This window comes from Anser brachyrhynchus (assembly GCF_964034855.1).
Source record: "Anser brachyrhynchus genome assembly, chromosome: 2".
NCBI lineage: Eukaryota > Metazoa > Chordata > Aves > Anseriformes > Anatidae > Anser > Anser brachyrhynchus.
The window spans coordinates 33,973,178-34,000,969 of NC_137695.1; the positions used below are offsets into that span (position 1 = coordinate 33,973,178).

At 36.6% G+C, this 27,792-nt stretch overlaps 1 protein-coding gene across 1 annotated transcript in view; it reads left to right on the top strand.

The window, feature by feature from the left end:
• DNAH11 (dynein axonemal heavy chain 11) overlaps positions 1 to 27,792 on the top strand; it is a 139,000-nt gene that overhangs the window by 36,724 nt on the left and 74,484 nt on the right. Inside the window, exons 10-23 of the mRNA XM_080577863.1 lie at positions 1,701 to 1,843; positions 2,071 to 2,210; positions 4,820 to 4,958; positions 6,529 to 6,621; positions 7,474 to 7,600; positions 11,856 to 12,004; positions 14,915 to 15,039; positions 15,989 to 16,117; positions 17,183 to 17,279; positions 18,462 to 18,690; positions 21,481 to 21,583; positions 22,073 to 22,272; positions 23,091 to 23,183; positions 24,861 to 25,054. The gene's annotated coding sequence lies outside the window, so the exon portion shown is untranslated. The remainder of the gene's footprint in view (positions 1 to 1,700; positions 1,844 to 2,070; positions 2,211 to 4,819; positions 4,959 to 6,528; positions 6,622 to 7,473; positions 7,601 to 11,855; positions 12,005 to 14,914; positions 15,040 to 15,988; positions 16,118 to 17,182; positions 17,280 to 18,461; positions 18,691 to 21,480; positions 21,584 to 22,072; positions 22,273 to 23,090; positions 23,184 to 24,860; positions 25,055 to 27,792) is intronic.

The following is a 27,792-nucleotide window of genomic DNA, read 5'->3' on the forward strand; positions in this document are numbered from 1 at the left end:
TAATTCAGGGAAAATTAACACAGTGTGAAAATGGTCTCATAAAAAGATATTAGTGGCATATTTAATAATTTTAGTCTTATAGTAAATTAACTGCTACTAGCATTACGGGAAGGAAAAAAAAAAAAGAAAAAGAAATAGGCCTTTTGCTTCAGTTTTTGTTATCTCATGGGCCTTTTGAGTACATCTTTGTTGCTGGGTTTTCCATGGGACCATTCTGAACTGAGATGAAAGGTAAAAGCAAAGACTACCAGAGTTCATCCATGTTAGTGTAGCAAGAACGAAGTATGAAAGCAGTATAGATATAAATATTAAACCCATGTATTTGTTTAAGGAAGCAGAAACTGTTGTTTTTCTTTGAATCAAACCAAAGAGTTTACTTGTAATATTATTTATTTTAGTCCCGCTTCAGAAGAGTAGCTTCTGCTGTTTGAATTTTGTTTCACCTTTGCTTACCTCTGCTTCCTTTGAATACTTAAGTAGTCTGGTTTTCTTTACCAACTTAGAAAATCTGCCACATTGGAAATACAAATCGGAAAGACACCTGTAAGGAGAGGAAAATCTGATAGAGGTATCTAAAATTATCCCAATAATAGCGGAGATGGACAAAGATTCGTCTTTTGTTCAGTGTCTCTAATATAAATGTAAATAGGCACTACCTGAAACTATTAGGCAGCAGAGTTTTTTTTTTTTTTAAAAAAAAAGAAACACCTTCACACAGTGTGCAGTTTAAAATACAGAACAGTTGGCTACAGAATGACACAAGTATAAAAAAAGGTCAAATAAAGGGTTAGTCATATTTCAGTTCAGTTCATGGCTATTAAATATGATGATAAAATTGGTAGAGTGGTTTGTGGGGTGTGTTTTTTTTCCACTGGTTTGAGTTTGGACAGTTTTTGTTTGTTTTTGTATGTGTTTATTTTGTTTTTGTTGTTGTTTTGTTTTAGTAAATCCTGTCTGATGTGTCTGTGTGTGGGGGGAATATATGGCATATATTCCCAGGATATCCATCTCCTGGGCTTGCTTTTTTTATGTTTCTTTTTAAAAATAATTTCTGCTAGCTTCTATGAAAGACAAAGGGTGATCCACAATGAACCTTTGTGTGATGCAGCAAGGCTATGTTTCTGTGGTTGCTGCTGGTTCTGTGACTTCAAGCAGAGCACAGCACTGTCTCACATTGTCTCTGCTTCCTGACTGGACGTAGTCAGTGCTGGGGACTTTAGGACTTGTTCTGCTTTAAAAAAGGTGAGCAAGGAATGATAATCTGGACCTCTGTGCAGATGACATCTTCCTGTCATAAAGAAATGGAGCTCTGGTGTGTTTAAAACAAACAAACAAAAAACAGATACTTTTTGGGATACTAGACAGTTTCATTCCAAGTGTCGCTACTGATGTATCCTTTATAATTGCATTGGTACTTCCATCATGATATGATACAGAAAAATAAGAAGCCCAATGAAATTATCTGCTGGTTTTATTTTTGTAAGCATTTTCAAAATCTTTTAGGATTTAGACTAGGATTCTTAAGTAACTAATTTTCTGTAACTTGGTCCTGACAGGAGCTTGGGGATACTTTGAATTCAATTGCATCTCAGCAGAACTTCTGTTGGTGGTGGCAGTACAAGTAAAGATGATTCAGAATGTAATTAGGGACAAGAAAAAGAAGTATTTTTTCATTGCTTTTTTTCTTTTGTCCTTTACAGACCATGAATACTGAATCAGTAAAATCTTGCAAATTTCATCTGAAGTCTTTTGTAAATGCAATAAGGGAGTAGAGAATAACATTAAATCACCCGTGTAATATACTACGTCAACATAACTTCCTCTTCAAGATGTAGTAATAAATGTGAGTAACCTCCTGGCCCTACAGGAATGCAATTAAAGCTTTGCTGTTGAAATTCTGGTCTTGTTCAAGTCCTGCCATGTAAAATCATTGCACAGTATGGGCCAGAAATTTGTTGGGGTTCATTTTTTCAAGAAGTCTCAGGTTCCAGGGTTTCCCAGTGTTTTTGAGACAGGCCTTTTGTTTCCACTGTACCACATCATTCTCCTTCCTCTGCTTCTTTTCTGCAGTGCTGTCTCCTGGCCTTTTCAAGACCACCTCATCCCTGCCAGTCTCAGTCCTGTTTTATTGGCAGGCTCAGAGAGTTTATGGACTTGTGCTCTACACTTGCTTTCATCTTCAGTTCTGGCAGCTGCCTTGGCTCTACTGAGTGAGTGTACCTCTGTCCTGTACCATGTGAAGAACTGACCTCATTATATTTTCCTCAGAGAAGCAACCATCAGAATTTTCCTTTTTTACTCTTGTTCTTTGCATTTATAATGCATGTTTTAAAAGTTAGTTCCTTCTATATACGTATTTCAGCTGTAGGCACTCTTTGTTGCTCTAACTGTACAAACTTTTCTATCCAAATTATATGCTGGACAGTAGAAAGACAGGTTACTAAAAGCCGGTGCCCACCAGAGAATTCCCACTATGTTTCCTCTGCTAGCATAAACTTTCCTAAGCGTTTGCTTTTGGCCCTTGTGAGACATGATCTTGGGAAAGATGAACCTTTGTCATCTGATGACTGGTTTTGTATTATGCACTTGTTTACATCTAATCCAACAGTAAATATATGTGTGTGTGTATATATATATATATATGTAAAGGTAACAAAGATATTCCTTAGGCAAACCATTACACTGAAATCATCAGTTAGAACATTTATCACTATGAACCCAGGATATGCATATACCTGTGAGCACTAAAATGTACATACACACACAAGAATGTTTGCTGTCTAGTGGTAGGGATAGATTCCATAGATGGGAATCCTTACAGCTGGTTTAACCTAGTAAATTAACTACTTGTGTAAGTGCCTAGCTATCACATTCTGCCATGAGCATAGGTATGCCTACACAGATGTTTTGTGACTACCAGTTCCAAGTGAAGCCGTATGCTTTCCTAGTAAGCTACTGAATGTGTGATTGGTGAGAAGCTGTGAAAAGTATGGTACACAGCAAACAATTTCATATGCTTTTGGACACTGCAGGACAGCCTGTTATCTCTTTCTTAAAGTACATATTTATGCCTTATATCTTAACACCAGTCTCTCAAGGAAAAAAGTTTAGATTTTAAAAGATCTGACTATGTTTTGCAAGTTGCACTCAGTGAGTTAATATCAAAATGGTGTTCTGGGACTGAATTAATGATGCCAATTTATTCCAACAAAGTGTTGGAGCTGTGCTTTAAACTATGTGATGATGGTCTTTGACTTAAACAGTGCAGAGCTTGCTTAAAAAGAAGTTGTAACTTGCCTTGTTACTTGAAATCTATGCTCTTGCCTTGCTTTTCACTGATTTAACCAAGACTTGAGAACAATTTGATTCACTGAATTGATTTCTCAACATATTGAAGTTCAATAGGGCAAGCTGCAAGGCATTGTCAGGCTGTCTGGAGAGGCATGAGTATAGACGTGATATCTGGGATTGCTTTTCTGAGCAGTAAACCCCTTTGATTTTTAAAAGATAGAAACCTAGGGCAGAACTGGGCCTCACATTAGTGCTTCTGTGAGCAAGCTGAAATGGACGCTACTTTCTTATCTATTAAAATAGACCAACATTTTGGTATTTGTATTATTTTTGCTTTACCTATGACACCATACTCCTTCGTGCTTTCACAGCAGAAAGACACAGAAGTCTGCTAAAGTTGGAAAGCTGTTTGCTCAGGCACATCTCCTCTCACCAACCAAACATCCTGCTTCAGATGGCAGGGCTGGGCGGCAGCAGCAATTAGCTTTCTTGTTCTTTGGACCTAAATTTATAACAAGCAGGAAGCAACATCTGCTTATAAGGAGGAGGTTAGGATTTGAATTCATCTGCCTCTGCAAAGACTGTCACTAGAGAGGTTTCCATCAGTCCTCTCTTTATCCCAAGCAAGGTGGGGCAAAGCTCTGCTCCTAGCAAAAGGATTGCTTTTTCTTCAAATGCTCTGTACTCATTTTCTGAGGTGAAATCCTCCTAATCCAGATGACCTTAATGTCGTGAACCTTGGGGGATCTTTCCCCAGCTGTAACAGGGTGCGAGACAAAGCAACATAGATGTAGCAGTAGCTGAGCTCTGAAGGATGCAGCTAGCATGCAGCATTGCTACAGCATTCTGAGTAAGGCCAGTTGTAAACCGGTCTTATAAGACCCTTAAGTTGGGTCTTAGCAAAAATTGGAGGGACAATATCTTTCCCCACAAGTGCTTTTAGTGAATTATATCATTAGAGTTGTATTTTTGTTCCAGAAGTTTGAACTAATGGTTAAATTAAGGGGAGAAAAAATAAAAAAATAAAAAAGGAAGAAACAAACAAACACTGGAACCTCCAAAGGCAAACACAACCTTGTATAAGAGCATTAAACAACCCCCAAAATCCAAGTCCTTTTAAAAAAAAAAAAATATGGCCATTTCAGCAATGGCAGGGTGTAGCACCTGACTTCCAGACCCTGCACAGCTCCTGGCAATATCTTTTGGTCCTTCACGGCAAGTGACACTGCAGCAGACTGCCTGCTTGAAGTATCCCTAGTACCTGTCTTGCAAGCCCTGCATTTCTCAGCTGCCTCCTTTGTGTACAGCAATGTTACTGAATGCTAACAATCAACGGTTCCTAATTAGCTCCTTTTGCTTTGAAGTAAGGTCCTTGTTAGCTTTGACTGACACTCTTAATTGTGACTCTCTTGAGCTCTGTTTTTAAAAATGTTTGCACACATCAGTCATTTGATTTAAGTGACTTATTCTTACCATGTTTAAGTACTAATCTGTGTATCTGGATTACGGGGTTTGTTTTCTTCCTTAGACCCTGTGCCATGGTTGTCCCTGACATTGAACTGATCTGTGAAATTTTGTTGGTTGTTGAAGGGTTTATTGATGTGTGCTTGTTAGCCAGCAAGTTTAGCACCTTGTATACTCTCTGCAGGGAACTGTTCTCTAAACAGGTGAGGGTCTCTTTGGGCTTCTGGGTTTGCTATGTGTTAATTAACACGTATTCACTTGGAAACAGTGTAGCTGGACATTGTATAATAATTGTTGTGCGGTTTATTTTATTTTATTTTATTTTATTTTATTTTATTTTATTTTATTTTATTTTATTTTATTTTATTTTATTTTAATTATATGGTCTTTTTATTTTTAAGACACTTTAAATCACATACCCATCCCTACTTTATCATTAGATATGAATTTAGAATAAAGTGCCCTTTTCTCTGATCTTGGTACATTTGTAATGCATTAATTTCATGTTTAAAAAATTGTAAATTGCTGCCTAGTACCTGGGATGGCTGAACTAAATTGTGTTGTTGTTTTTGTATTAGAAAAAAAAAAAAACTACCTCTTGGAGAAGAGAAAAACTTTAAAGCAGGGTAGGAATTATTATGAATAACAATTAATTTATTCTGTTTGGGTGAATGTTTGTTTAAACTTTTGCCAGTGAATACAGTGGAGGATTGTTTAAAAAAAAAAAAGAAAAAGAAAAAGAAAAAAAAAAAAGAAAATAAAGCAGTGCTAAGTAATTATTAACCTAGGAAGAATTTATATTCAGAATAGCTATCCTAAAAATCTACATTTTTTTTTAAGCCCTTCCCTCACCATATGTTTCTAAGGTGTTTTTAGGCTGAATAGCTACCTGTGTCTCTTGTCCTTTAATTTTGGTGTTTGATGTAAAATATGTTGCTAGTCTACCCAGTCTTCTCTTTTGGAAACAGAAAAGTACTGTTAACATCAGGTCAAATTAGATGTTTGGCAGCAATTTTTCTGCTTTCCTTGTTTCATCATGGAGGCATAGTACTATTGAATACAATACTTTAAAATATAGTGGAAGATATATGAGGATGTAGTTAAATACAGCCTGTGAGTAAGTGCTGCGAATGACTAATATAAAGGACAGCTTCCCAAGAAAACTTGGTATTTGACATCATTTCTTCGTAGTTCCTACCCACAGCTTACCCCTGTGATAGAAAAATAACAGACATCGAAGTGACCTGAACCTAAGGATTAATAAGTTATTGAGTTTTTTAGAGTGCACCCTGACATCTTAAACTTGAGCCAAGTAAATGCTCAATCTGCGAGAAGAGGAAGGAGACATATTGCATCTGCGCTGGAAGAACAGTGTGTCGCCTCCTTCTGAAATCCATCCCTCCAGAGGAGTCAGCTCCTTGTGGCTGTAAATGGTGTCTATTAGTGTGAGATTGTCACTGGAGGAATCAAGGTGGAAATGCATCCAAAAGTTCATGACATCACATTCTCAAAGTATCATCCTGGACATTTTACTTCTGGTGCAAATCTGGTGCCATGTAAAGATAGATGGGATATTAGCAATTTGATAGATATACATATTTCACCCTTTTATGCTTTTACTTTGCTAGACTTCCAACACTGGCATAAAAACACTGCAAGGCTACAGCATAAACAGGGACCAAAAAGGTGTCACTTTAAACTTAGTGTTTTCTTATATATTAACACTTGGTTTATTTTCCTGTACTAACAAAATTCATTAAAATATTTTTCCAGGACCACTGTGACTGGGGACTTCATGCTATCAAGTCAGTTCTGGTAACTGCTGGCTTACTGAAATGGAGAAACAAGAACAGACCTGAGGATCAGGTACAACCTTCATTTAAAAGCGTACAGGAGTAGGAGCTGTTCCTGGTGTTCTCTCTTTGAATAAAACCAGAATCCTAAAAAGAGAAGGGTTTAATGCTCTTGTGATCTGTGGCTTCCCATCCTTTTCCAGGTGCTTATGTGAGCCTTAAGAGACTTCATTTTGCTTAAAATAGTGACAGATGATATCTCAGTTTTCATGGGCCTGATCAGTGACCTGTTTCCAGCTCTGGATGTTCCAGGGATAAGGAACCTGTAATTTGAACAGATGGTTAAACAATTTACCCTGGAGCTTGACTTGTAGCCTGAAAAGAGCTTTATTCTCCAAGTAAAAGAATTCATTGCCTTTAATTATTCCCCTTAAGAGTTTCAATCAAAATAATTGCAAATGGGTTGTATTAGACATGAAGGTTATTTTTGAGTATGTTACACTATTGATAAGGCATCCTCAAATTCTCGGTATTTCAAAGGCATTTTGTCATGGCAGTACAGGAACTCAGTATGATAAATATATCCATAAGGAAAATATATCTTTTCAAAAAGGCTGTCTCCACTGACAAGCATGTTTGTTTACTGCACCAAGTTCTTCTACACAGTAGCTTAGCAAATGTTGGTGACTATTTATAGGGGGGGAAGAAGGAAAAAGAAAACAAAACATATAAATATGAAGATATAGATTTGGAATGTGTGATTACCTGTGTTTTTTTCCTGTGTGTTCTGCTATTTCTGTATAATACAATGCATAATTAAGAGTAAGAACTCTATGCTTACTGAAAACATGCATGTGATTTTATACTCATAAGTATTACTCATCTATAAGCTAAACTGAAACACTAATTTTAATTTAAATTACAGACAGGTTGAAAAGGTGAAACTTAGAGATATTGAAACACCGTTTTGGTACGGACCAAATAAACTGTGGTTATTTGGACTACTAAGGAAATATTTTCCCACTGTCCTTCAAACACCATCTACATCTGAGGTATACAATAACACACAGCTATCCTTTATTAGGCTTTTTTGGAAACTGTAATAACCAAGCAGGTTAAATGTGACTGTCCTCAGGATTTATAAGGGACTTTCTGCTCCAGTCTATATTGTTCCTTTATCCTGACAACAGGGACAAAAGACAATAAGCTATACCTTGGAGTATTGTGAACTTTCCAATCAGTCTTCTTTAGGGTGTTCTGATTTCTGCTAACTGTGCGAATCAGATAACCAATGAGGAACATGAACTCACTCCTATTATACTTCAGAAAGTCAGTGTGGATGCTTTTCACTAAGACAGAAATTTATAAGCAGCCAGACTCTTTCCATTCTGCTTCTCACAGAACTAATTCTTTGGAAGAAATATTACTTTAGTGGGCTAATATTATATTTTACCAAACTATACGTGCACAACTGTTCTAACTTTGGAATGCACTCTGCTGAAGTGATCCTCTAAAGTGACGGCAAATTTGTGGTAACTCTTCTGTATCCCTGGTTTGGCACAATATTGGAGTGTATAGGTGTATAGCAAAATGATAAGATTTGTTCTCACTCATTGAAGTAACTACGTTTATTAAAAAAAAAGAAAGGAAAAAAAAAGCCAGCTCTCTTCCCATTTTGTGGAAGGCAAATGTTGTTGCTTGATGCAACATCGCTACAGCAGAGATAAGTGCTGAGAAGGTCTAAGTTCCTATTTCCTGTTAAAGGGAATAGGAAGGAGAGGAGAGAGAACTTTTGTGCATACTTCCCTCCCTTTGTTAAGAGGACAACAGGAGAGCAAAGGGTCTCACTATGTATCCCTCCTGTGTGGTAGGCTGTTCAACTGGAAGAGCAACTGGCAGTGTGTCACTCCATGTTTGCTGCTGGAAATGCAGGGACTGGAAAGAGCAAGGTACCTGCCGACCTACACAGTGGGTTTTTGATTTCACATTGCAAAGAAATTGCCTTGGTTCTTGCAGAAAACATTCTGCAGGATGATGATCTTTGTTTTAGGCTGTTGTATGGTAACATGCTGTTCAGGCCATCCAGTCAGCGACGTGGTGTGCAATGCCAAAACTCAAATGTACAATTTGCTCGTAACATTTTATATGTTGTTTGCAAATACCAAAGGAAAATTAATAGTGGCAGCAAGTAATAAGCATGCTATTTGACAGATAGACTAAGTAATACATTGTTCTGGAAGGAGAAGCAGGATGATTTAGTTAGACTTCTAGACAGAAATAGTGGAATATTTTGCCAAAACACTAGACAAGTATTTCTTATAGTGCCTATTTCTTATAACGCCTATTCTATAATGCCTATTTCTTATAATGCCTATTCCTGTTACAAAATTTTGGCCGGTATGAGGTTTTCTTTCCTTTTGAACATTTTCTGTTAGAGGAGATAGACTGTGGAGTGCAGCTGTATCAAAATGGGATTCTCCCTTGCAGTCATGGAATCACAGAATCATTCTGGTTGGAAAAGACTTCTGAAATCACCTGGTTCAACCTTTTAATCTAGTACTGACAAGTCCACCACTAAACCATGCTACTAAGTTCTACATCTACATGTTTAGACTTAATGGAAATTAGGTTTAATGTCATTAGGCTTAATAGAAATTTGGGGCTAAACTAGCACAGAGGCATGAGTAAATGAAGGTGAACAGTTGACTGAGTGTAGGCATTTGCAATCAGATACCCAGTTTAGAAAGGAATGCAAAAATTCCTACTGTGTCAAAATTGACACTAATGCACAGCCTCTCCATCCCCTTTAGGTGCTGAAAACTGCATTACACCTACTTGAACATGCAACAAAAGTCCATTTGGAATGGCCTCAACCCAAAAGCTCTGACAACTGATGAACTGTTTGGTTTTATACACAGTGCAACACAAGAGCAAAAAGATCACAGAATTGAAGGGGTTGGAAGGGACCTCGAAAGATCATCGGGTCCAACCCCGCTGCCAAAGCAGGTTCCTTAGAGCAGGCTGCCCAGATAGGTGTCCAAACAGGCCTTGAATATCTCCAGAGAAGGAGACTCCACAACCTCCCTGGGCAAATGGCACATGTCCTACTTATTAGGACCTGTTCCTAGAAACATAGTTCTCTATCAAAAATAGGCAATGCCAGAATTCAAGAAGGTGTTAGAGACTGAATTATTGTGTTGGCTTTTTTTCTGTGTTTTAATGCAATATGATGTGAATGCAGAGCACTGGTAATTGTGGAAAGACTGGAGGCAGGACAGGATGCTAGTAGACAGAAAAGTACTAAACTGAATGATGCTGATTCAGCTGCCAAAGAGGGCGGGTTATTTTCTCTCCAGACCCATGAAGCCTTCTGTATCTCACCAATATTGTTAAGACTAATGACATACTCTTCTGTAGCCAAAACAGAGATAGGTCCTTATTATATAAAATTGTCCTGGTTTCAGTTAGGTTAGAGTTAATTTTCCTCCTAGTACCTGGTAGGGTGCTATGTTTTGGACTAGGATGAGAAGAGTGTTAATAACACCCTGATGTTTTAATTGTTGCAGAGCAGTGTTTACACCAGGCCAAGGACTTTTCGGCTTCTCGCTCTGTCCTGCCAGCGGGCAGGCTGGGGGTGCAGCAGGAGCTGGGAGGGGACAGACCCAGGACAGCTGACCCAAACTGGCCAAAGGGGTATTCCATACCATCTAACGTCACGCTAAAAAAATATATAGGGGTGGCTAGTTGGGGTGGAGAGCCAGCTGCTCAGGGATAGGCTGGGCATCGGTCAGCGAGTGGTGAGCAATTGCATTGTGCATCACTTGTTTCGTACACATTATTATTAGTAGAACTATTATCATTATTATTATTTTCCTGTCTTAATAAACTGTCTTTATCTCAACTCACAGGCTTCACTTTCCCGTTTCTCTCCCCCATCCCAGAGAGGGAGGGGGGAGGGTGAGTGAACGGCTGTGTGGTGTTTAGCTGCTGGCTGGGTTAAACCACAACAAAAATGCAGTTATTCTGCTGTATCAAGAGTTCACTGAAAATATTTTTTATTTTACTATGAATAACCATTTACTAAGCAAAGCATGGTTTTCTTATGCTACATAAACTTCTTGTTTCAGTGATGCATTAGGAATCCTGAAGTTCTAATTGCTGTACGGAGCTATTATTCAAGCACTAAAGTGATGAGATTTTGTTGAAATACAATTTACAGTGGAAATTATATTCTGCTGTCTTTTCTTCTGAGAGAGCAAACTAATATTAACCATGAGGGGTCAAAATGGTTAGTTTTGGATGGGGATGTTAATTCCATGGGGATTGAGTCACTCAATACTGTTATAGATGATAACAAGGTGAGCAATTGGGAAGCAAGTGCACTAGATTCTTCTCTATCTGTTTTCCCCTTTCTTTATTTTTCTGAAGACAGTTTTTTTTTCCATTCCTTTCATTTCTTTTGGTTTTCACTGTTACTAAGTGATGCTTCAGCATCTGAGTAATACATTGCTTGCCTCTATGTACAACAAAAAGTCTTCAAGTTTCCTACATATACTGTAAGGCTCATTGTGCCTCCTAGTGTATAAATTGATGTAATTCAAGTTGTCAATCATAAGTTTATTGAAACCAGCATTTGGGAAACCTTCCAGTAAAACAGATGGAAGATTTCATGGATTAAGTCCTCACATCATTGTAGCAAGGAAGGCTAGCATTAGGAAATCTAAGTCAGTTTAAGAACTAACAGTAGTATCTAGACTTTTTATTCTCTTCTCATTAATTACACAGTGAAACCAATTTTGTTGTATGGTCAAAATGCTGCAATGTAATTAAATCCAAATCTAAAATCTAAATGTAACTTTCGAATGATGATTGTAGTTTGGTCCATTCTATTAAGTTTTCCTCTTTTAAGAACTTAAGCCCATCTCCGTGTGGTGACCTTCTCAGGTTACTCTGAAAGGTGCCTGTCTGGGGCTATCTGCATAGCCTGACTTTAGCTAATGAACAGAAAGTGTCATTCCCAAGGGAAGTTTTGGAGCACCCAAATTTAGGCTCCTCCTCTTAATCATTTTCTGTTTCTTTCTATTGACATTGAGAAAGATTTAGCTTCTCCTGCTTTTAGCGGCCTTCAGGAGTACTCTCATTGGTGAAGCAGGCTAATCTTCTTTTGAATGGATTAAACTGTGGAAAAACACAAGATCAAGTAAAACCTTTTGAACTTGTCCTCCTCTGTGTTTCTGAAGCAAAAACCATAGCCATGTTTGAACAAACTTTATTTAGCTGCATTTGAGATGTACTGATTCTTTCCAGGTTCTGACCCTTACAAGCAAAGAACGTGTGCTGGTGACTCCATCAATGTAGCTACTGTTTGAGGTGCACCATTTAAAAGCTGCAGCCACAGCTACAGGATCCAGAGCTGGCCTCCTCTGTCTGAACACACAGGACCTGAGCTGGAATCCGTGAGTATCTGATGACATTAGTTAACATTTTTAAGATACATCCTGAAGATTAATAGGAGTAGACATTATTATTTTACTATGATAATAGGGGGATGAATTAGTTGAAGGGTTATGTAAATTGTTAAATACAGTTTGGAAGATTTCAGCATAAGTTAAGTGTTTTATTTTTCCCTCTTATCCAGAGTGCTCAATAAGTAAATAAATTGGCTAGTGTTTCCTGTCCCTTTTAATAATAGTTGCAATCGTTGATACTGTTAAGGACATTATGGTTTACATCATCTTGGTTTTCTTTACCTCCTACCCCTTTTGATTGCAGTACTCCTCTTTTGACTTTTTATATGTGTGTTTTATTCAAATTAATCACAACAACAATTTTTTTAAAGAACATGGGTCTCCATGTATAAAAGGGAATTTAGTTGCTAAAAACACAATACATTAATTTAAGCAGTACAGTGTGATCTTTTCCTTTTGTCTTTTGTTGAGCTAAACCAAAACAGTTGTACAAATTTTAGTAAAAAGGGAGTTGAATATTTTCAATCAGTGTTTTTATTTTCAAGCAGCATTACTGCAGTTTCATGACAAAAATTGATTTTTCAGCACTCCAATACGTCATCAACATATCATCAATTTTAGTTCTAGCTATCCATTCTTAGAGTAGTGTGTCAGGACAACTGGAAAAGCCTTCAGTGCACATGTTTCCCAGAGAAGTCTTGTCAGTAGGAGAATTTAATTAAACAGCTTGAGTTGCTTCAAGCTGCCCACCTAGGGGGTCAGGATCAGAAGACTAGTATGGACATGGAGAGGCAATATGATCTCTCACAGCAAACAGGAATGTAGAGATGGAAACAGTAGGCAACAAACTGTTCAAGCAGAATAGCTGTGAATGAGTAAATAATTGGTTTAGGCAGTGTTTGACTAACACTTTGTGAGCACAAGTAGGGGATAAAATTGCCTAATCCTTTCGAATAGAGACAGTAAGGCATGTGGCTGCTAACCCGAAACATATGTTATAGTTAGCATAACGAAAAGGACTTTTAGGCCTTTGGTTGTGATAGGAACTAGCAGATGAGAAGAGTTACATTTTTATTATAATTGTCTCCAACTGTACTCAGCCAGACTTTTCAGATAGCCTGGGTTTTATACATACAACTGTAGATGTCTGCAGTGCCAGTCACGTTGAATTTGGGTGTCACATAATCATTGGTCTTGGGTACTACTTACACACTGGTATTTTAAGCATTTTTTTCTAAAACCACAGAAAAAAATATGGAATCCTTGGTCCCACCTGCTTTTTGTTGTCTGGCCCTCTGAAAGCAGGAGCAAACCATCATCTGGTTCCTTCTCCCTGCCCTCCCTAGAATAAAGGATATAGTCAAGGAAAATGGGTATAACTATATGTCAGTATACTCAGCTGTCAAAGCAGCTCTCAGAAATACAGTAGGACGATGACATTCACATGAACAAATAAAAATATTGTAAGACTGGTGACACCTATGTGTCACAAAGTACTGCACTGGGTGTGCATTCAGTTAAAGGTGGTTACATACAGTTTTCAAAATTCAACAAATCAATTTACATTTCAAATCCAGAGGGAAGAAATTTTGTTTTTCAAATTCTCCCTCATTAAATTGGAAAACAACCTTTTGTTTGTTTGTTTTGAAAGTATGTTGCCAGCTGGATAGAATAAAGGATACACCAATCCAAAAAGGCTAACAGGACTGTTCTCTTTGGTAAATATGTGCCTCCTTACTTGGAACAACTCAAAACAAACTCTAAAACTGTTGCTCGTATTCCTGAAAATATTATGGTACATGTAGGCATTAGGATTAAAGCTATTTATTTTTTAAGGAACAATATTTCTGAAAACATCCATTTCTGAAAACAGTATTTTTGAAACATCCATTGAGCACGTGGCCCTATGCAGAATAAAATAAACCTTTATTTATATATTTATTATTATTATTTAAAATTACTATAAATAAGATAGGTATGTGAGGTGAAGCTTAGAGACTCAGTACTGAAGTATGGCACATACTTGTGAGTGGAGAATTAGAAAGCATGAACTATTAGTAAACATTTAATTGCCTCATGGGGGCATTTAGTTAGTTTTGCTCTTTTTTCAGTATGATTCACATACAGTATTCTCAAGTGCTTTACAGTGTTTTGATTACATTATTTTTTAGGTCTTTTTAAATGCTTAGATAAGTAGGAATTTTCCTTGGGGGGATTAAAAGTTGATGGATATAGAAACATAGAGCTGCTGATCACATGTTATGCATTATCAGCTATCCTGAAATAAGATTTTTTGTTGTAGTATAATATTTGGTAGGAAAATATAGAGCTTGGAAAAGAAAGCTGTATAAGGCAGTGAAGGTTTTAGGTGCTCAGAGTAAGTAAGTAAAGTTAAACTGTTGCCAACTGCTTGCTGAAAGAGTTTTAGGTATGCTGAATGCCAGACCTAAAAGTAAATGAAATATTAATTGAAAAATTAAACAAAATGCCTGTTGCACCAACCTTTTGTTTCTCTTACCAGTTTTTGAGACACCAGAACTCCGTAAAAGTTGAGAAGGAATTGACACATTTCAGTTAAAACCTGATTTCAAAATTTTCCTACTACAAAAAATTGAGTACAAATTTTCAGGTAGAAATACTATGAACAAAAGAAATAATCCAGTAGAACATTCTGTTCCAGCAATTATGTTTTCAAATGAAAGAACAGTGTATCCCATTTCATTGCTTTTAGAGTTCAGTCCTAGGCATATATGGAGAAAAACAGAAATCAAAGTTGGCTTTTAAAACTAAACTGCGTTGCGCAAGTGTTTTTCTTTTTTCCTTTTCAATTTCAGCTAATTTTTGTTCTCACAGCTGAGGTGGCACCTCTCAAATGTTTTATTGATATACTTTTAACAGGCAAACCAGTCCTGCTTGTTGGAAATCCTGGAGTTGGACAAACTGTTTGTAGGCAATAGTCTTTGGAGAGATCAGCAAGGCTAACATTCCTCTCAACTGCTATACACCATCAGCAATGCTACAAAGTAAGTTCCATGCAGATGCAAGAATCTTATCTTCCCTCAAAGGTGAAAAGTTTTGTAGAGTTGTTATTATTGAATACAGCTGTTTTTCAGGATGGTGGATTGCAGAGGGCAGCAAAGAATTGAATGGCCATGGCCTTCCTACCTGTATACCCAGTTGAAAATTTCTCAGTTCCTGTCTCTTTCATGCATTACTGCTAGTGAATCAGATTGTCACTAGGCTTAAAAAGTATTAAATCCACAAATGTCTACTGAATAACTTTTTACCCTGCTTTTTCATTCCTGCCTTCTGTTGATTACTTCTATATTCAGGTTGGATAAGCAAACACTGCTTTCAGTTTACTTTGTAACTTAGTTCATTCTTTGAAGCGTTTCCAAGTTCATACTAAATTGTAATCCTACATTAACACAACTTAACCTTTCTACCCCCAAAATGGAGAGATCTGAAGAAATCTGATGTGCCTCAGAGAGAGATCATAAGTGAATATAAACTGTCAAAACTTCTTTAATGGAGAAACAGCCTTAGAAAGTTTTCAGATATTCCTGTTTTGGTAAGGATTGTTTAGCTAATGATTGCCATTCCGGCAGCAACCATGGCCAAGGCACTAGAGCACAAGGGCATAACACTTCCCATTGCAAAAGGAAGCTGATTAAAAAATTGGCAATTGATGCCAAAGGTTATATATTCTTTGTGCAGGAAATTTCTTAAATAAACCAAATAGGTGAATGCAGCATCACAGGGGCTTTCTATGCAAGTGTATAGCAGCACCCACTAACTGTACTATGGTCTAAAACTTGGGAGTTTATGAAGGCTTAAGGATTTGCTATGAAATGTTAGTATTATTCCTTCGGATTTTAAGTTGATACTGTAAAACATCTGCTGCTCCTTTTAACAGACTAACAAAGAAATGGACTCTATCTGCAGCTTTTCTTTCTCTCCACTGTTCTTCAGCCAAGTCCCTCTTTTCAAGTGCTCTTCTAGCAAGTCTGAGCAAGTTCCTAGCTGTGGGTGAAGAACTGCTTGACAATGCAGACCAACTATATTGTGTTTGCTTTCCATTGTGTTTACAACATCCTTCTGGTGAGTTGTAACAATATAATTTTGTACTGTCATGTATCGCTCAGAATGACTGCCTCTTATGTTATTTTTGTGTTTGTGGATACCAATGCTTCTTCCCATACAATGAATTCAAGTGATATATTTTGAAGCCTGCCTTATATATTTTTGGCTACCTCTCCAAGAAATTGTTTGGAACAATCAGGTTGTTGTTTAAATGGGAAGAGGCATCCACATCAAATTACACAAATGAGCAATTAAGTCTCAGCTCAAAAACAAGAGCTTAAAAGCTGAACTTGTTGAAGTACAGCTATTCTTCACATTGCCATGTTCCTTCCAGAGTTTAGAGTTTAAAAGATTTTTCTTACATATCATATCACTTTTAATTTGCAGTATTTTCTGCTAGCTCCCATCTTATCTCTATCTGCTTAACTTCTTTTGAGCTATCTGCTAGAGTGGGTGAGATTAGCATGAAGTGCCGGGTTTTATTTAGCATTCCCCAAGGCATATGACTCATCCGCTCTCCCTCTAGAAAATCAGAAAATTTCAAAATGTTACTTGATGATGGCAGTTTCTAATGCAAACTAATATCGGTACATTAAGTTTGGGATCGTCAGTAGTACTAAAGTCTGGAACGGTGCCACAGGGAAATTTGCATAAACATTTAAGTACAATGGGGTTTAGTGAAATATATTTCCTTATTGTACTGTAATAATACAGTATTTGAAAAAATATAATGGGATCAATAGGTTACAATTGTGGACACTAAAATTTGAGAAAGTTTAAGGATCAAGAAGAAGTGTTCCTAATTATGGGTTTAAAAGTACAGGTATATATGTACCTCTTCTAAATGAAGAAAATAATCTTTTTTCCTAAGATATTAAGGCAATTAAGATACTTTAGACCTTTCATATGCACATAGTTTCTGCATTTTTTCCCCTTTTGTGGTAGAAAATTAGGATAAGTACATACAGCTTATTTTTTTCCCCAAATTTGATCATCCAGCTGCAAATACACTAAGATTCTTCATTTTTGTCTTGTCCTCCAGTGCACCTTCACTCTTCATATGCTTGCTTTTGTTCTCCACAGTCAGTAACCATTCTTTTAGCTGACTGCGGCTAGACAGAAATGTATTTGAAAGCATTTGCTACCTTTCTTGAAGTGGCATGACAAACTCACTGTTGAGGTATGCAAAGAATTTATATCACTGTTTAAAGAATCTGAGATGACAACACAATGCCCCTTTTGTTCTAATGGAAGCTGTTTGCAGTGATATGTTTGTTCATACTGCTTTGCCATGAAACGAAAAAGTCTGTGACAAGTCAGAACTACAGTAGAGTTATGACATAAAGCATTTATATGTCACTACACAAGTGCTGCTTTCATTTCCTACAAGATCTCTTGATTGCATTGCCCTGTTGTTAAGAAAATAATCAAGACAAGCTTAAAAATGTATGTTTACTTTTCACTTTTCCTATCTAGCCAAAAAGATTTTAACATATAACCTACTATAATGCGTTTAAAAAAAAAAAAAAAAAAGTCTGTTGTCCACAATGTTAGGATATACTGAATGCATAATCTATTTAAATGCATAATCTATTCTACTTAGTATACATGGAAATAATTCTTCATTAAAGTTTCATAAACACCTTTGCTTCAAATCCCTGCTAAGAATGAAACCAAGAATGGTTCCAAAATTAGGCTGCTAACCAAATACATTAGCCATTTTCACTAGAACATGCTGAGAAGTTTACCTTGAAGTCCACCTATTCCTGTGATTTCATTTTCTGCAGAACATTTATATGATCATTTAAATAACAAAAATTAATGACATAAGAAGGGAAATGAGATGTTTTGATTCCAGCCCTGTTCTAATAAATTCCTAGTGATTTCCACAGGATCCTATTTCCATGCACAAAATAAAAGCAAGATTTGCTTGTGTGGTTGGAAGTCATATTTACATGAAGGTTGAATCCTGTGGAATACTTCACTAAGTGACAAAAAATGAGGATCACATTGTACTAAAATTCAATATTTTAATAATGCCTAATAAAAGTAGTTTTCTCTTATATTTTCAAGATATCTTATCAGCTTTCTCTAGTTATTCTTCCTCTTATGTCTGTAAGGAAAGACATGCAGCTGGCTAAAATCTGTATAAGCCTCAAATTCATGTCATAGGATTTTACAGGTGTAACGAATACGTGAAATTATTTGAATTAATTTGCTCACTGTTGTAGTAAGTTTATCTGATGGTCTGCATTCAACCTTATGTAAGCACCTCTGGGGAACAGGCTGAAATTTTATATAATCAGCTTAATATTCCTTAGTGATTAAATGATAGTTATCATTTGTATTTTTATACCTTTAGGTATATTAAAGTTCTCATTAATCCTTCTCAGGAGAAGAAGAAAATAAACTACTTCAGTGATAAAATTGTTGAATGTCAAATCCCTGGGGATTTTACATGCAAAAACATCTCAGTTCCAAAGGATACAGATATGTGGTGAGATTTTCAAAAGCCATGAAGTAGTCAAACTAAATCAAACAAGAATTTTCTGGAATTCAGAAGAATAGTCTGATATTTTTAAAGGCATTTTGTGAATATCATTGATTCCTAAGGACTTTGATAGTTTGAAAACCCTCATAGGTGGTGGAAATATTTCATAAATCTTAGCTAGAATGATTTTGATTTCTTGGTTTGTTTAGTTTCATCATTGCTTAATATGGTAATCATTTTTATGTATGCTGCGTGATCTTTCAGAGATGCTTGAAAAAAAAAATGTAGGAAAAATCCGGTTGTAACTGTGGCCCAGTAGGAAATAAACTTATCTATTTTATGGATGATTTGAATATGCCTAAAGTGGATAGATATGGTCTATACCTCATGTATTGATTCAGCAGCATATAGATTATGAACACTGGAGAGCATTTACTTCTTACAAAAATTATAGGATAACTTTCAATATTGTGGTCCATGATAGGCTCCCTAAACCACATAGAAATGAAAAACTTGAAGAATTACTTCAAAAACAACAACAAAAAGCATACTCTCCCTGGAGTTTTAAACAGTTTTAGAAAAGAGAAGCAGAAAGTGGAGAGGCTGTAGATAATCTTGGAAGGAAAGTATTCTTCAGCTTTGGTGGAGCATCCCGTGGATGGATGTGATGAGAACATGCATCTTTGAGGTATAGAACCTGATTCCCTAAACTACAGGTTGACAAATGCTCATCTTATAATACCATCTATCTCTTCATCACCCTGTAAAGACAGCAGGCAAAATCTGCAGAAACTTTACAGTACTGGTTCAAAGGAACAATTGCTCTTTCTCTGTAATGAGAAGAAAAACATACACAAAAAAAGCATGCTGAAGTTGATTTGGACAATTAAGGCTACTCCCCCCACTATCAAAAAAAAAAAAAAGCAAACCAACAACTGCCAAAACAAAATCATTTGGAAATTAAAATATATTAATATATTAGTAACCTGTTCCCAGATACTGTGAAAAGAGGAAGTTTTCAATTTAAAATCAACCAATTAATTTTTGATTTTGTTCTGATACAGGATCTGTGTCATATAAATATTTACAGTTGCTGTTATAAATACAATTGGCTTCTTCTTTTTACTGTACAAGCATGTCACTTATGTTCTATGTTTTCTTCATGCCACATGTAAAGAAAATGTTGTCTGTTGAGTAAAGGACAGAAGTGATCAACAATAAAAAAAAAAGAGTTACATACAGATATGTCAGTGTAATGTCAAAAGGAGGTGGACAGAGGGGCAGGCTATACGCTTACAAACGACGATACGTCAGTATTACGAGGCTGAGCGTATCTGCTCTGTGTTGTTCTTTGACATGTTCAGGTTGGTCTCACACACACATATACACCATCCTTAAAATACCCATACATTTTTGTTTCATAGAGCACTCTTTTCACTGTCACAGGTCCTGTAAGGAGGATGGTTGGACCAGATGATCTTGGAGGTCTTTTCCAACTTTAATGATTTTGTGATTCTGTGATCTCAGTAGGGTTGTGACCAACTGCGACCAATAGCTTCCATACAGTTCTTGATCTTTTAATGTGTGTTCGATTGAATTGTATAAGCATTTTATTAGGCAATATTTCATCTCGTGAAAGAACAATAACAGGTTTCAGCTGAATATTTTATTACGGAACAAGGCATAAAGAGAAAAAAGGAAGCAACTGCTCAAATCTAAAGCATCTCCAGCTCAGTGATATGAACTGGGTCTAATTTAGTGCTGTGCAAAGCTTGTGTGTTGTAGTGCCTTTCTGTTTTCTTGCCAGAGTTATATGCTATTAGAGCCTGTAATCTTTTTCTTTTCTCAAAAAAATTTCAAACTTTTATTCTCAATGGTTACCTGCTAAAGCTATTCAGGCTTCCCTGTTTTGAGTTGTTTCTTTTGAAACAAAACATAAAATTAAAAATCTATATTTTATAAAGCAATTCAAATTAGAGGAAGAGTTGACTTCGCCACTTAAGAATTTTAGACATAACCATTTGACAATTCTAAAATATAGCAGAATTTAATTGAGTTTTGTTGTACACATACAGGAAAAAAAAATGCAGTTCTTTGAGAAAGAGATGCATTTAAATATGGAATTGTGGGAAGGATTTATTGATTTAGTAGGGAAAGCCTGCATTACTTACAAATTTTCCTCTTACTGTAGGGTTTGGGGTTTTTTTTTGTTTGTTTGTTTATTGTTTTTTGTTTGTTTTTGTTGTTGTTGTTTGCTTGTTTTTGTTCGAGCTCCTTGGCCTCCTTCAGTTGTATGCTGATTTCTAAAGAAACAAGGCTGTCAACAGATTTGGGCAATTGGAACTCAAAATAGCCTGATACTGAAAACCCATTTTAAAAGTAGGCAACTTTTATTTTTAAAATTTACTTAGATCTATGCAGTATCATTTGGAGAGCCAGAAATAGTATTTATTGTATTATACAGCAGAACAGGAATGATCTTTTAACCTACCTTTTTTAATGTATAATGGTTTCTCTGAAATGTGCTTGGTTCCAATTGTTTTACACAGCTTTAAGAGACTTTCTTCATTCACGTGAAGATGATCTCTGCCATTTTTTTCATAGTGAAATCTGTTAATTTTATCTATTGTTATCTACCATGGCTGCACTCTCAAACTGATTTGAACTTCCATATTTTGCATTAGCAGCTGGGGGGGAGGGAGCAAGGGGAGTTTCTTGTTTGGTTTTGTTTTTAAAGTTTTTAAATGACCATCCTAATTTGATACTTCCATGGCCATTTGTATTCCAGAGTTTCCCGTAGGGCAGTAATGTTGGTTCTTCTACTGAGGGTAAGCCTGAAAAATGTACAGTATTTTGGCTCTAACATTAATCGAGCTACATTTTCTCTCAGACATGATAGGCAGAAGCTAACTATTAAAGAAGTTTGTAATTGTCGATATATTGCCTGTATGAATCCAACTACTGGGAGCTTCACAATCCACCCTAAGCTCCAGGTATGATTTTAAGTGTCATAACAATTCTGCATTTATTATTTAATACATGAGATAATTATCATTTACCCTATCACTGTAATAGGTAGGAAACTAATGGGGATAGGAGAAAACATATCTGTAGTTTAGCACAGGTTTCAAATCCTGCTCTTCCTATAGCTAAACAGAAAGAGAGAGAGAAGCCATGTGTATGACGATACTGAGAATCCACTGAATTTTATAGCAATTGCAGGCTCATGAAATTCACCTGGCAGATGTGCCCTTGGGGCTCTGAGCCAGACATGCAACTGCTGTGGAACTGCACCAAGGATGAGGCTAGAAATAAAGTATTTCCTGTGACACACAGGTAACTGCGTTTTCACCAGGCTGTATTGTCATTTAACACTCTATTGACTCTTATCTGCTGTCTTGTGATAAGGAATCTTTCTGTCTTTTTCCCTTTTCATTTTCAATGACATTTTGTGGTATTTGCTTTGAACTTCCTTTCCTCAGATTCCCTGACTACCATCTATAGCAAGCTAGTTTTTTTCCACTTCCAACAGCATGCTTTCAGTCCACCAGTACTGAAGAATATTCCAGCCATCACACAAGCAGCCACACGGCTTCACAAGGCAGTGATTCAAAACTTCTCACCAACTGCTGTTAAATTTCACTATGTCTTTAACCTGAGAGACCTCTCCAATGTCTTATGGGTCTGTATCATGGGTTATTTTTTTTGCTTGAAGACATTCTATTATTGCTGTTCTTTATAATTTAATGAGATAAATCCCTGTGGACCAATCTGAAGAACGGATGTTCTTTGTACAATGATAGTCCATGCCCTGAAGTGATTATGTTCAAGTAGATAGAAAACTAAGATAGAAAAGATATTTAATGAAAATAGAGTAATGGTTTGCAAATTTTGTTATGCTTACTTATTATTTTGACATGAGAACGTCAAAATCTGTTCCAAGGGAAGAGCAACTTTCTGGAGACTAGACTCCCCCAGAACAGTTCCCTTGTCTGCCCACCCCATGGACAGAGTGAACAAGGAGGCATGGATTTGTCAGGTTTCCTGATAACATTGCCCATTGCCCTGTATAACACAATCTCGGTTTGCATGAGGGGCTAGGGCATCTCCGTCATACCTGAACCCATACTGGTATGGGATTTGTTAAGGAAAGAATTCTGGGTAATGGTTTAATGGTTTTGAAAGTGCTAATTTTTTCACTAAGAACCGTGTTTTGTTTGTTTGTTTGGGGGGGGGTATTGCAAAATGGGGCTAGTGAACACATAAGATCCATAAGATCCTGGCAGTATGTGTCCTGTACTGCACCAGGTTGTCAGACCGTGACTGACCTCATGTGCCAGACCATGGAGAGCAGGCATTTGTTTTAACTATACTTTTGCAGACTCAGCTGGCTGAAGAACTTGCTAATTTACAGAGATGTTCTGGTTCATTTTAAAGGCTGTGTAGTTTCAAGCGTTAACACGTGTTAGATATCTAATCGGTAGGGTTAATGTCTTTAAGGAAAGAATCTGACTGATATCTAAACTGGTGGAAAACAAAGACTATAACTTACTTCATAAAATGACGATGGACGCTACGCACAGGCATTTTGAGGTATGTGTGAGTAGCTTGAAAATATTTTGCCTAATGCCAATGAATCGAAAACTGGGTAGAGAAAGCTCTTATTTACTGAAACTGTAAGTAGCAGTAGCATACTACCTTTTCATTCTCGGCCCCCACTGTAAGCATCTTCTTTACCAAGGAAAAGCAGGTGTCAGAGAAAGTGATAAGGAGAAACCAAGGAAGCTTTCCCCTTGAGAAGATTGGTTTTAGTCTTTACAGAGGTGGTAATTTCTTCCCTTGACTGTAATGTCAAATACCTCTGTTGCAGTGTTTTTAGTAACTTAAAGCAAACACCTGAGCCTTTGCTAGGATGGGGATGTAGCAACATGTCTGTGGACATGACTCTTCATGTCCTTCATTGTGTATGGAGAAACAAATTGTAGTCTTTGTTTTCTCAGTTTCCAAATTCTGTACTTCCAACCACAAGAATATACTTCTGTTTTTCCTGACTAATTGTTCCTTCTGTTTTATTTTTCCTTCCTTGAATAGTTTAACCTGAGTGTTAACTGTATGCGTATGTGTGTATATGTGTATACATATATATATAAAAGGAATTAAGTTATTTTTCAATTAATTTTAAACTACATTCTCCTTTGGGCATCAGAGTACGTCAGTAAAATGCATGTGCTTTTTGAACTGTGAGCATTGCTGGTAATCCAAAAAAAAGTATCTGTATTTAGAATTAAACTATAAGAGAGAATGCACTGTAAATTTCAAGACATACATAAAATAGGTATACAGGTTTCATTTTGGTATTTCTGCTCTATGTGGATGAGGCATAATACAACTATCTGGTTTTCAGAATGGAAACACTGCAGATATAAGCTGGGATACAAGTATGTTTCTTTGTCTTGATGTTCTCAGTTAAGCCTTGTAATGTATACCTTTTTTCCTTAACTTGTCATACATAACGAAATATAGTACTTCTCAGTATTGTTCATTTTATCAGACATGGCAGAAGGAAGACAAAATAGTGTCACGTATTATACAGTAGATATGGCATATATAGTTTCTTCTGGAACTAGTGCATGTTGGTGCCAATACCAAGTGAGGACCATGTTACTGTTTCTACACGCCCTTCAAAAACTTTTCACTTGAAAGCATGCTCATTTTGCACCAGACAAAGCAGCAGAAACATGAACTAAAATAAACATATTGAATTCACGTATGTTTGACTTAAAAAAAAAAAAACAAAAGTTTTCTTGACAGTTTGGAATAAGGGGGGGAGGGCAATATTTGAATTTATTCAATAAAAAGGGAAACTGAAAACATCATCTTTGTTTACTGACACTTTTTTCTTCCTTTCTATTTTCCATTTGCCAGTGAAAAAGGAGTGAGAGAGAGAGAATAAGTATATAAATGACATCAAAATAGACAAATTAAAATATTTGGTAGTCTGTGGACCTAGATTGAGCAGTGACTTCCTGTCACAAACAAATTATTGTTCCTTAGTTTTAAATAGTTTAGACATGAACAGTTAAAGGCATAGACAGCTATGCTAACAGTTGCTTGAAGCCTGGCTGTTTGGAGGCACTGTGTGAGTGCACCGATAGTGCATGGTTATGTCAATCACTACATTACTGGACTACTCTTTCAGAAAACATTTTTGTGCTATGTTTTGGGCAATTTTTAACTCTTTTTTTTTTTTTTCCTCTCACTTTCTGGTAGAATGTGGAAGACCAAGTGCTGCTGCAATTTCTGCTCATCTATTGCCATTTTGCAAACAGCAGAGCAGCCCCTTGCTACAAACCAGTGAAGGGATGGGAAGTACTAAGGAATGTACTTAAGGAGTTCCTAGAAAGCTACAATGAAATGCATGCTTTGATGAACCTAGACTTATTTGAGGGTAGCATGCAGCATGTGTAAGTAGAGTATCTATAAAATTTCCTGTGGGGAGCAAGTAATTAATGATGATTCTACTAATGTTTGCATGAAATCATTGCATCTGCTCTTTAGAGATGATTGCAGTGCTGACTCATAACACTCTTAATGCAAGGGTTATGGGAGGACATCATGCAGCAATACTTCTGCTAAACATAGTATATTGGTGCTGCTATGGAAAAGTAGATTGTGGCTCTGTGGTTAAAGCTAAGCTCCGTTTTGTTTATTTAAGCAGAGATTCAACCTTTTTTTGTGCTGCACAGATATTAACAACACTTACTCTCCAAGTTTGAAAAGACAATCAATAATTCTGTAGTCTGCTTTATTAGTTAATGAAGTAATTGGCCTTTATAAGAAAAGTAATATTTATCTTTTATGTCCAAGAAAGGGAAAATGCTTTTAAAATTAGATTAATTCAAAATAAGAACAAGTAAGAAAATACCTTAAGCATATAGATATTGAATGATACCACTGCATGGCAGGCCTTAAGTTGCCTAGCCTTGTGTGTTTTAGATCTAATCCAGCCCAAACTTCTAAGTGTGATCATATTTTTTTTTCACCTGTAGATTTTTTCATATGCATTCTTACCTTATCTCAATTTAATGTACTTTTTCTCATGTTGTGTAATTTCTTAATGTCACCATGGCCCAAAATAACAGTTTCTGTTTCTGAAAAGTTCAAAAGTACATTTGCTTTGTTTTCCTGTGCTGAAGAAAAACAGCCTATTTTCAGGAGATGAAGTGAAGATTTTGCTGAATCGATGAGTCACAGACATCATTGTTGCTCCTTGTCATTATTTATAAACCTTCTTCAACATATTCAGTCTTTCTAGTTATATGTATTATCAATGATTTCCAGAAAGAGAGAGAGAGGCCCATGCTGGCAGAGCTTAGTTTTGTTAAAGCATTTTCTATTATTTGCAGTGACAAATCATTTAACATGGAAGCTTTTCTTATTGAGTTGGATTAGAATTTCAATGTCATTGTTGTTTTCTCTTTGCACATATTCAGGTGGAAACCATATAAGAGAAGGCGCTCTTGACAAAGCAGTCTATTGTAGTAGTTTCTATCCAAGAGGATTAAAAAAGAGATTAAATTACAAAGATAATCGTATGGATCTTTCATAGGGACTGTAGATCTTGTTCTGCCGATTTAGAGGTTGATGTGATAATCATCAGCATTTCAGACAGAAGCCTTCTCAGGTATCACCAGTTTTGCTTGCAAATGTTGGTAAGCCATTATCTTCTTCTCTGAAGTCTAGTGACCGACGGTAGTATCCCAGTTTGGCAAATGAAGTGGCACGGTACATTAGCTTTACAGTTTGGCAGTCCCTGAAGAGTAAATGTGAAATTAAATCCTGTAAAGTTGTGGTGTTTTTTTTTCACCCACCTTTTATCATTTATTTTCATGGTTCCATTTTGAAATAATGAGTAAGGCTGACAAGATTCTACCATGAGGTCAGAGAGGATTGGCTTCCAGTAATATTTGGGTTGAACAGGTTTCTACCTCCCTATTAGGTTCATCAAAATTAGGTACATTGTCTTTGTATTTATTTATTTACAAATTTTCTCTTTTTTTTTGGGGGGGGGGGGAGGGCAGAATTATTTTTTTCAGGGCATGAGATATTAAGAGAATGAGGAGGTTGATATCCACCCCCCTTCCCCATATCTCCCCCCCCCCCCCCCCCCCAATGGAATTCTCATGCGTTCCTAGGACCCAGCTAACCAACCCTTCAAGTTAACTAGGTTTTTATTCTGAAGATAACTAGTTTTTTATCCTGAAGCAAGTCAGCATCTGTCAGGATCTTGGAATGATGCTTTAGAGCAGCTCAGTGTAAAGAATGAGCTGCCAGACAGCTCTGGTCATTGTAAACCACTACAGTTACCTTCAACATTTGACCAAGGAAAGCATCTCTTTCTGTTTGCTCGCATATTGGAAAGAAACTGGATGCTGACATGAACATAATGTACCTTTGGGTGTCAGGAGCACAGTGGCACAAAAGTGAACACGTTAAGTTCAATGTGCTAAAAAGAAGTTGAGAAAGTTTGCAGCTAGGGTTGCTGAAGTCTACGTTATGTTACTACTTTTTGTCACCAGCTGCCAGGCTGGTCATATTCTGGAAGTCCCTGGGTTACGTACTTCCAGTTGGAGTAGGTGGTAGTGGTAAACAAAGCCTGTCAAGGCTGGCAGCATACATCTACTCCATGGAGATTTTCCAAATCACACTGAAGAAAGACTATGAGATCCAGGACCTGAGGGTAAACTAATAGATATTATTTGAGTCTGTTGACAGTTAACTACTTCAAGAATGTGTTGCTTTGTTATTGCACATGCTTGATAAAATCACAGGCGAGGCAGTATAGTTCACAGTAACAAACCCTGTGGTTCACGTGGTTTTCAGCTGTACCTCTTATTTTCTTTATCTCTGAAAAACGGGGTGGTCAAAGGATATCTTGGTGTCTGTTTATGTGTTTCACAGAAATTTGGTAGTTTCTTCACTTCCTCCAAGACAGATACATCACACGCTACCAAGATGTGTTTGAAATTTTGGTAGTTAAAATTAACTGCTTGCTACAAATTTTTGCACATGTATTGATTTAGTGAATAAAACTGCTACGGGTGAACACAGGGCAAAATTTTGTCCTTGTTGCATGTGAATCGTTTAATCAGTGAAACTGCTCATGCAAAGATAAGGAAGGTTAGTAGAATGAGGTGCTTTA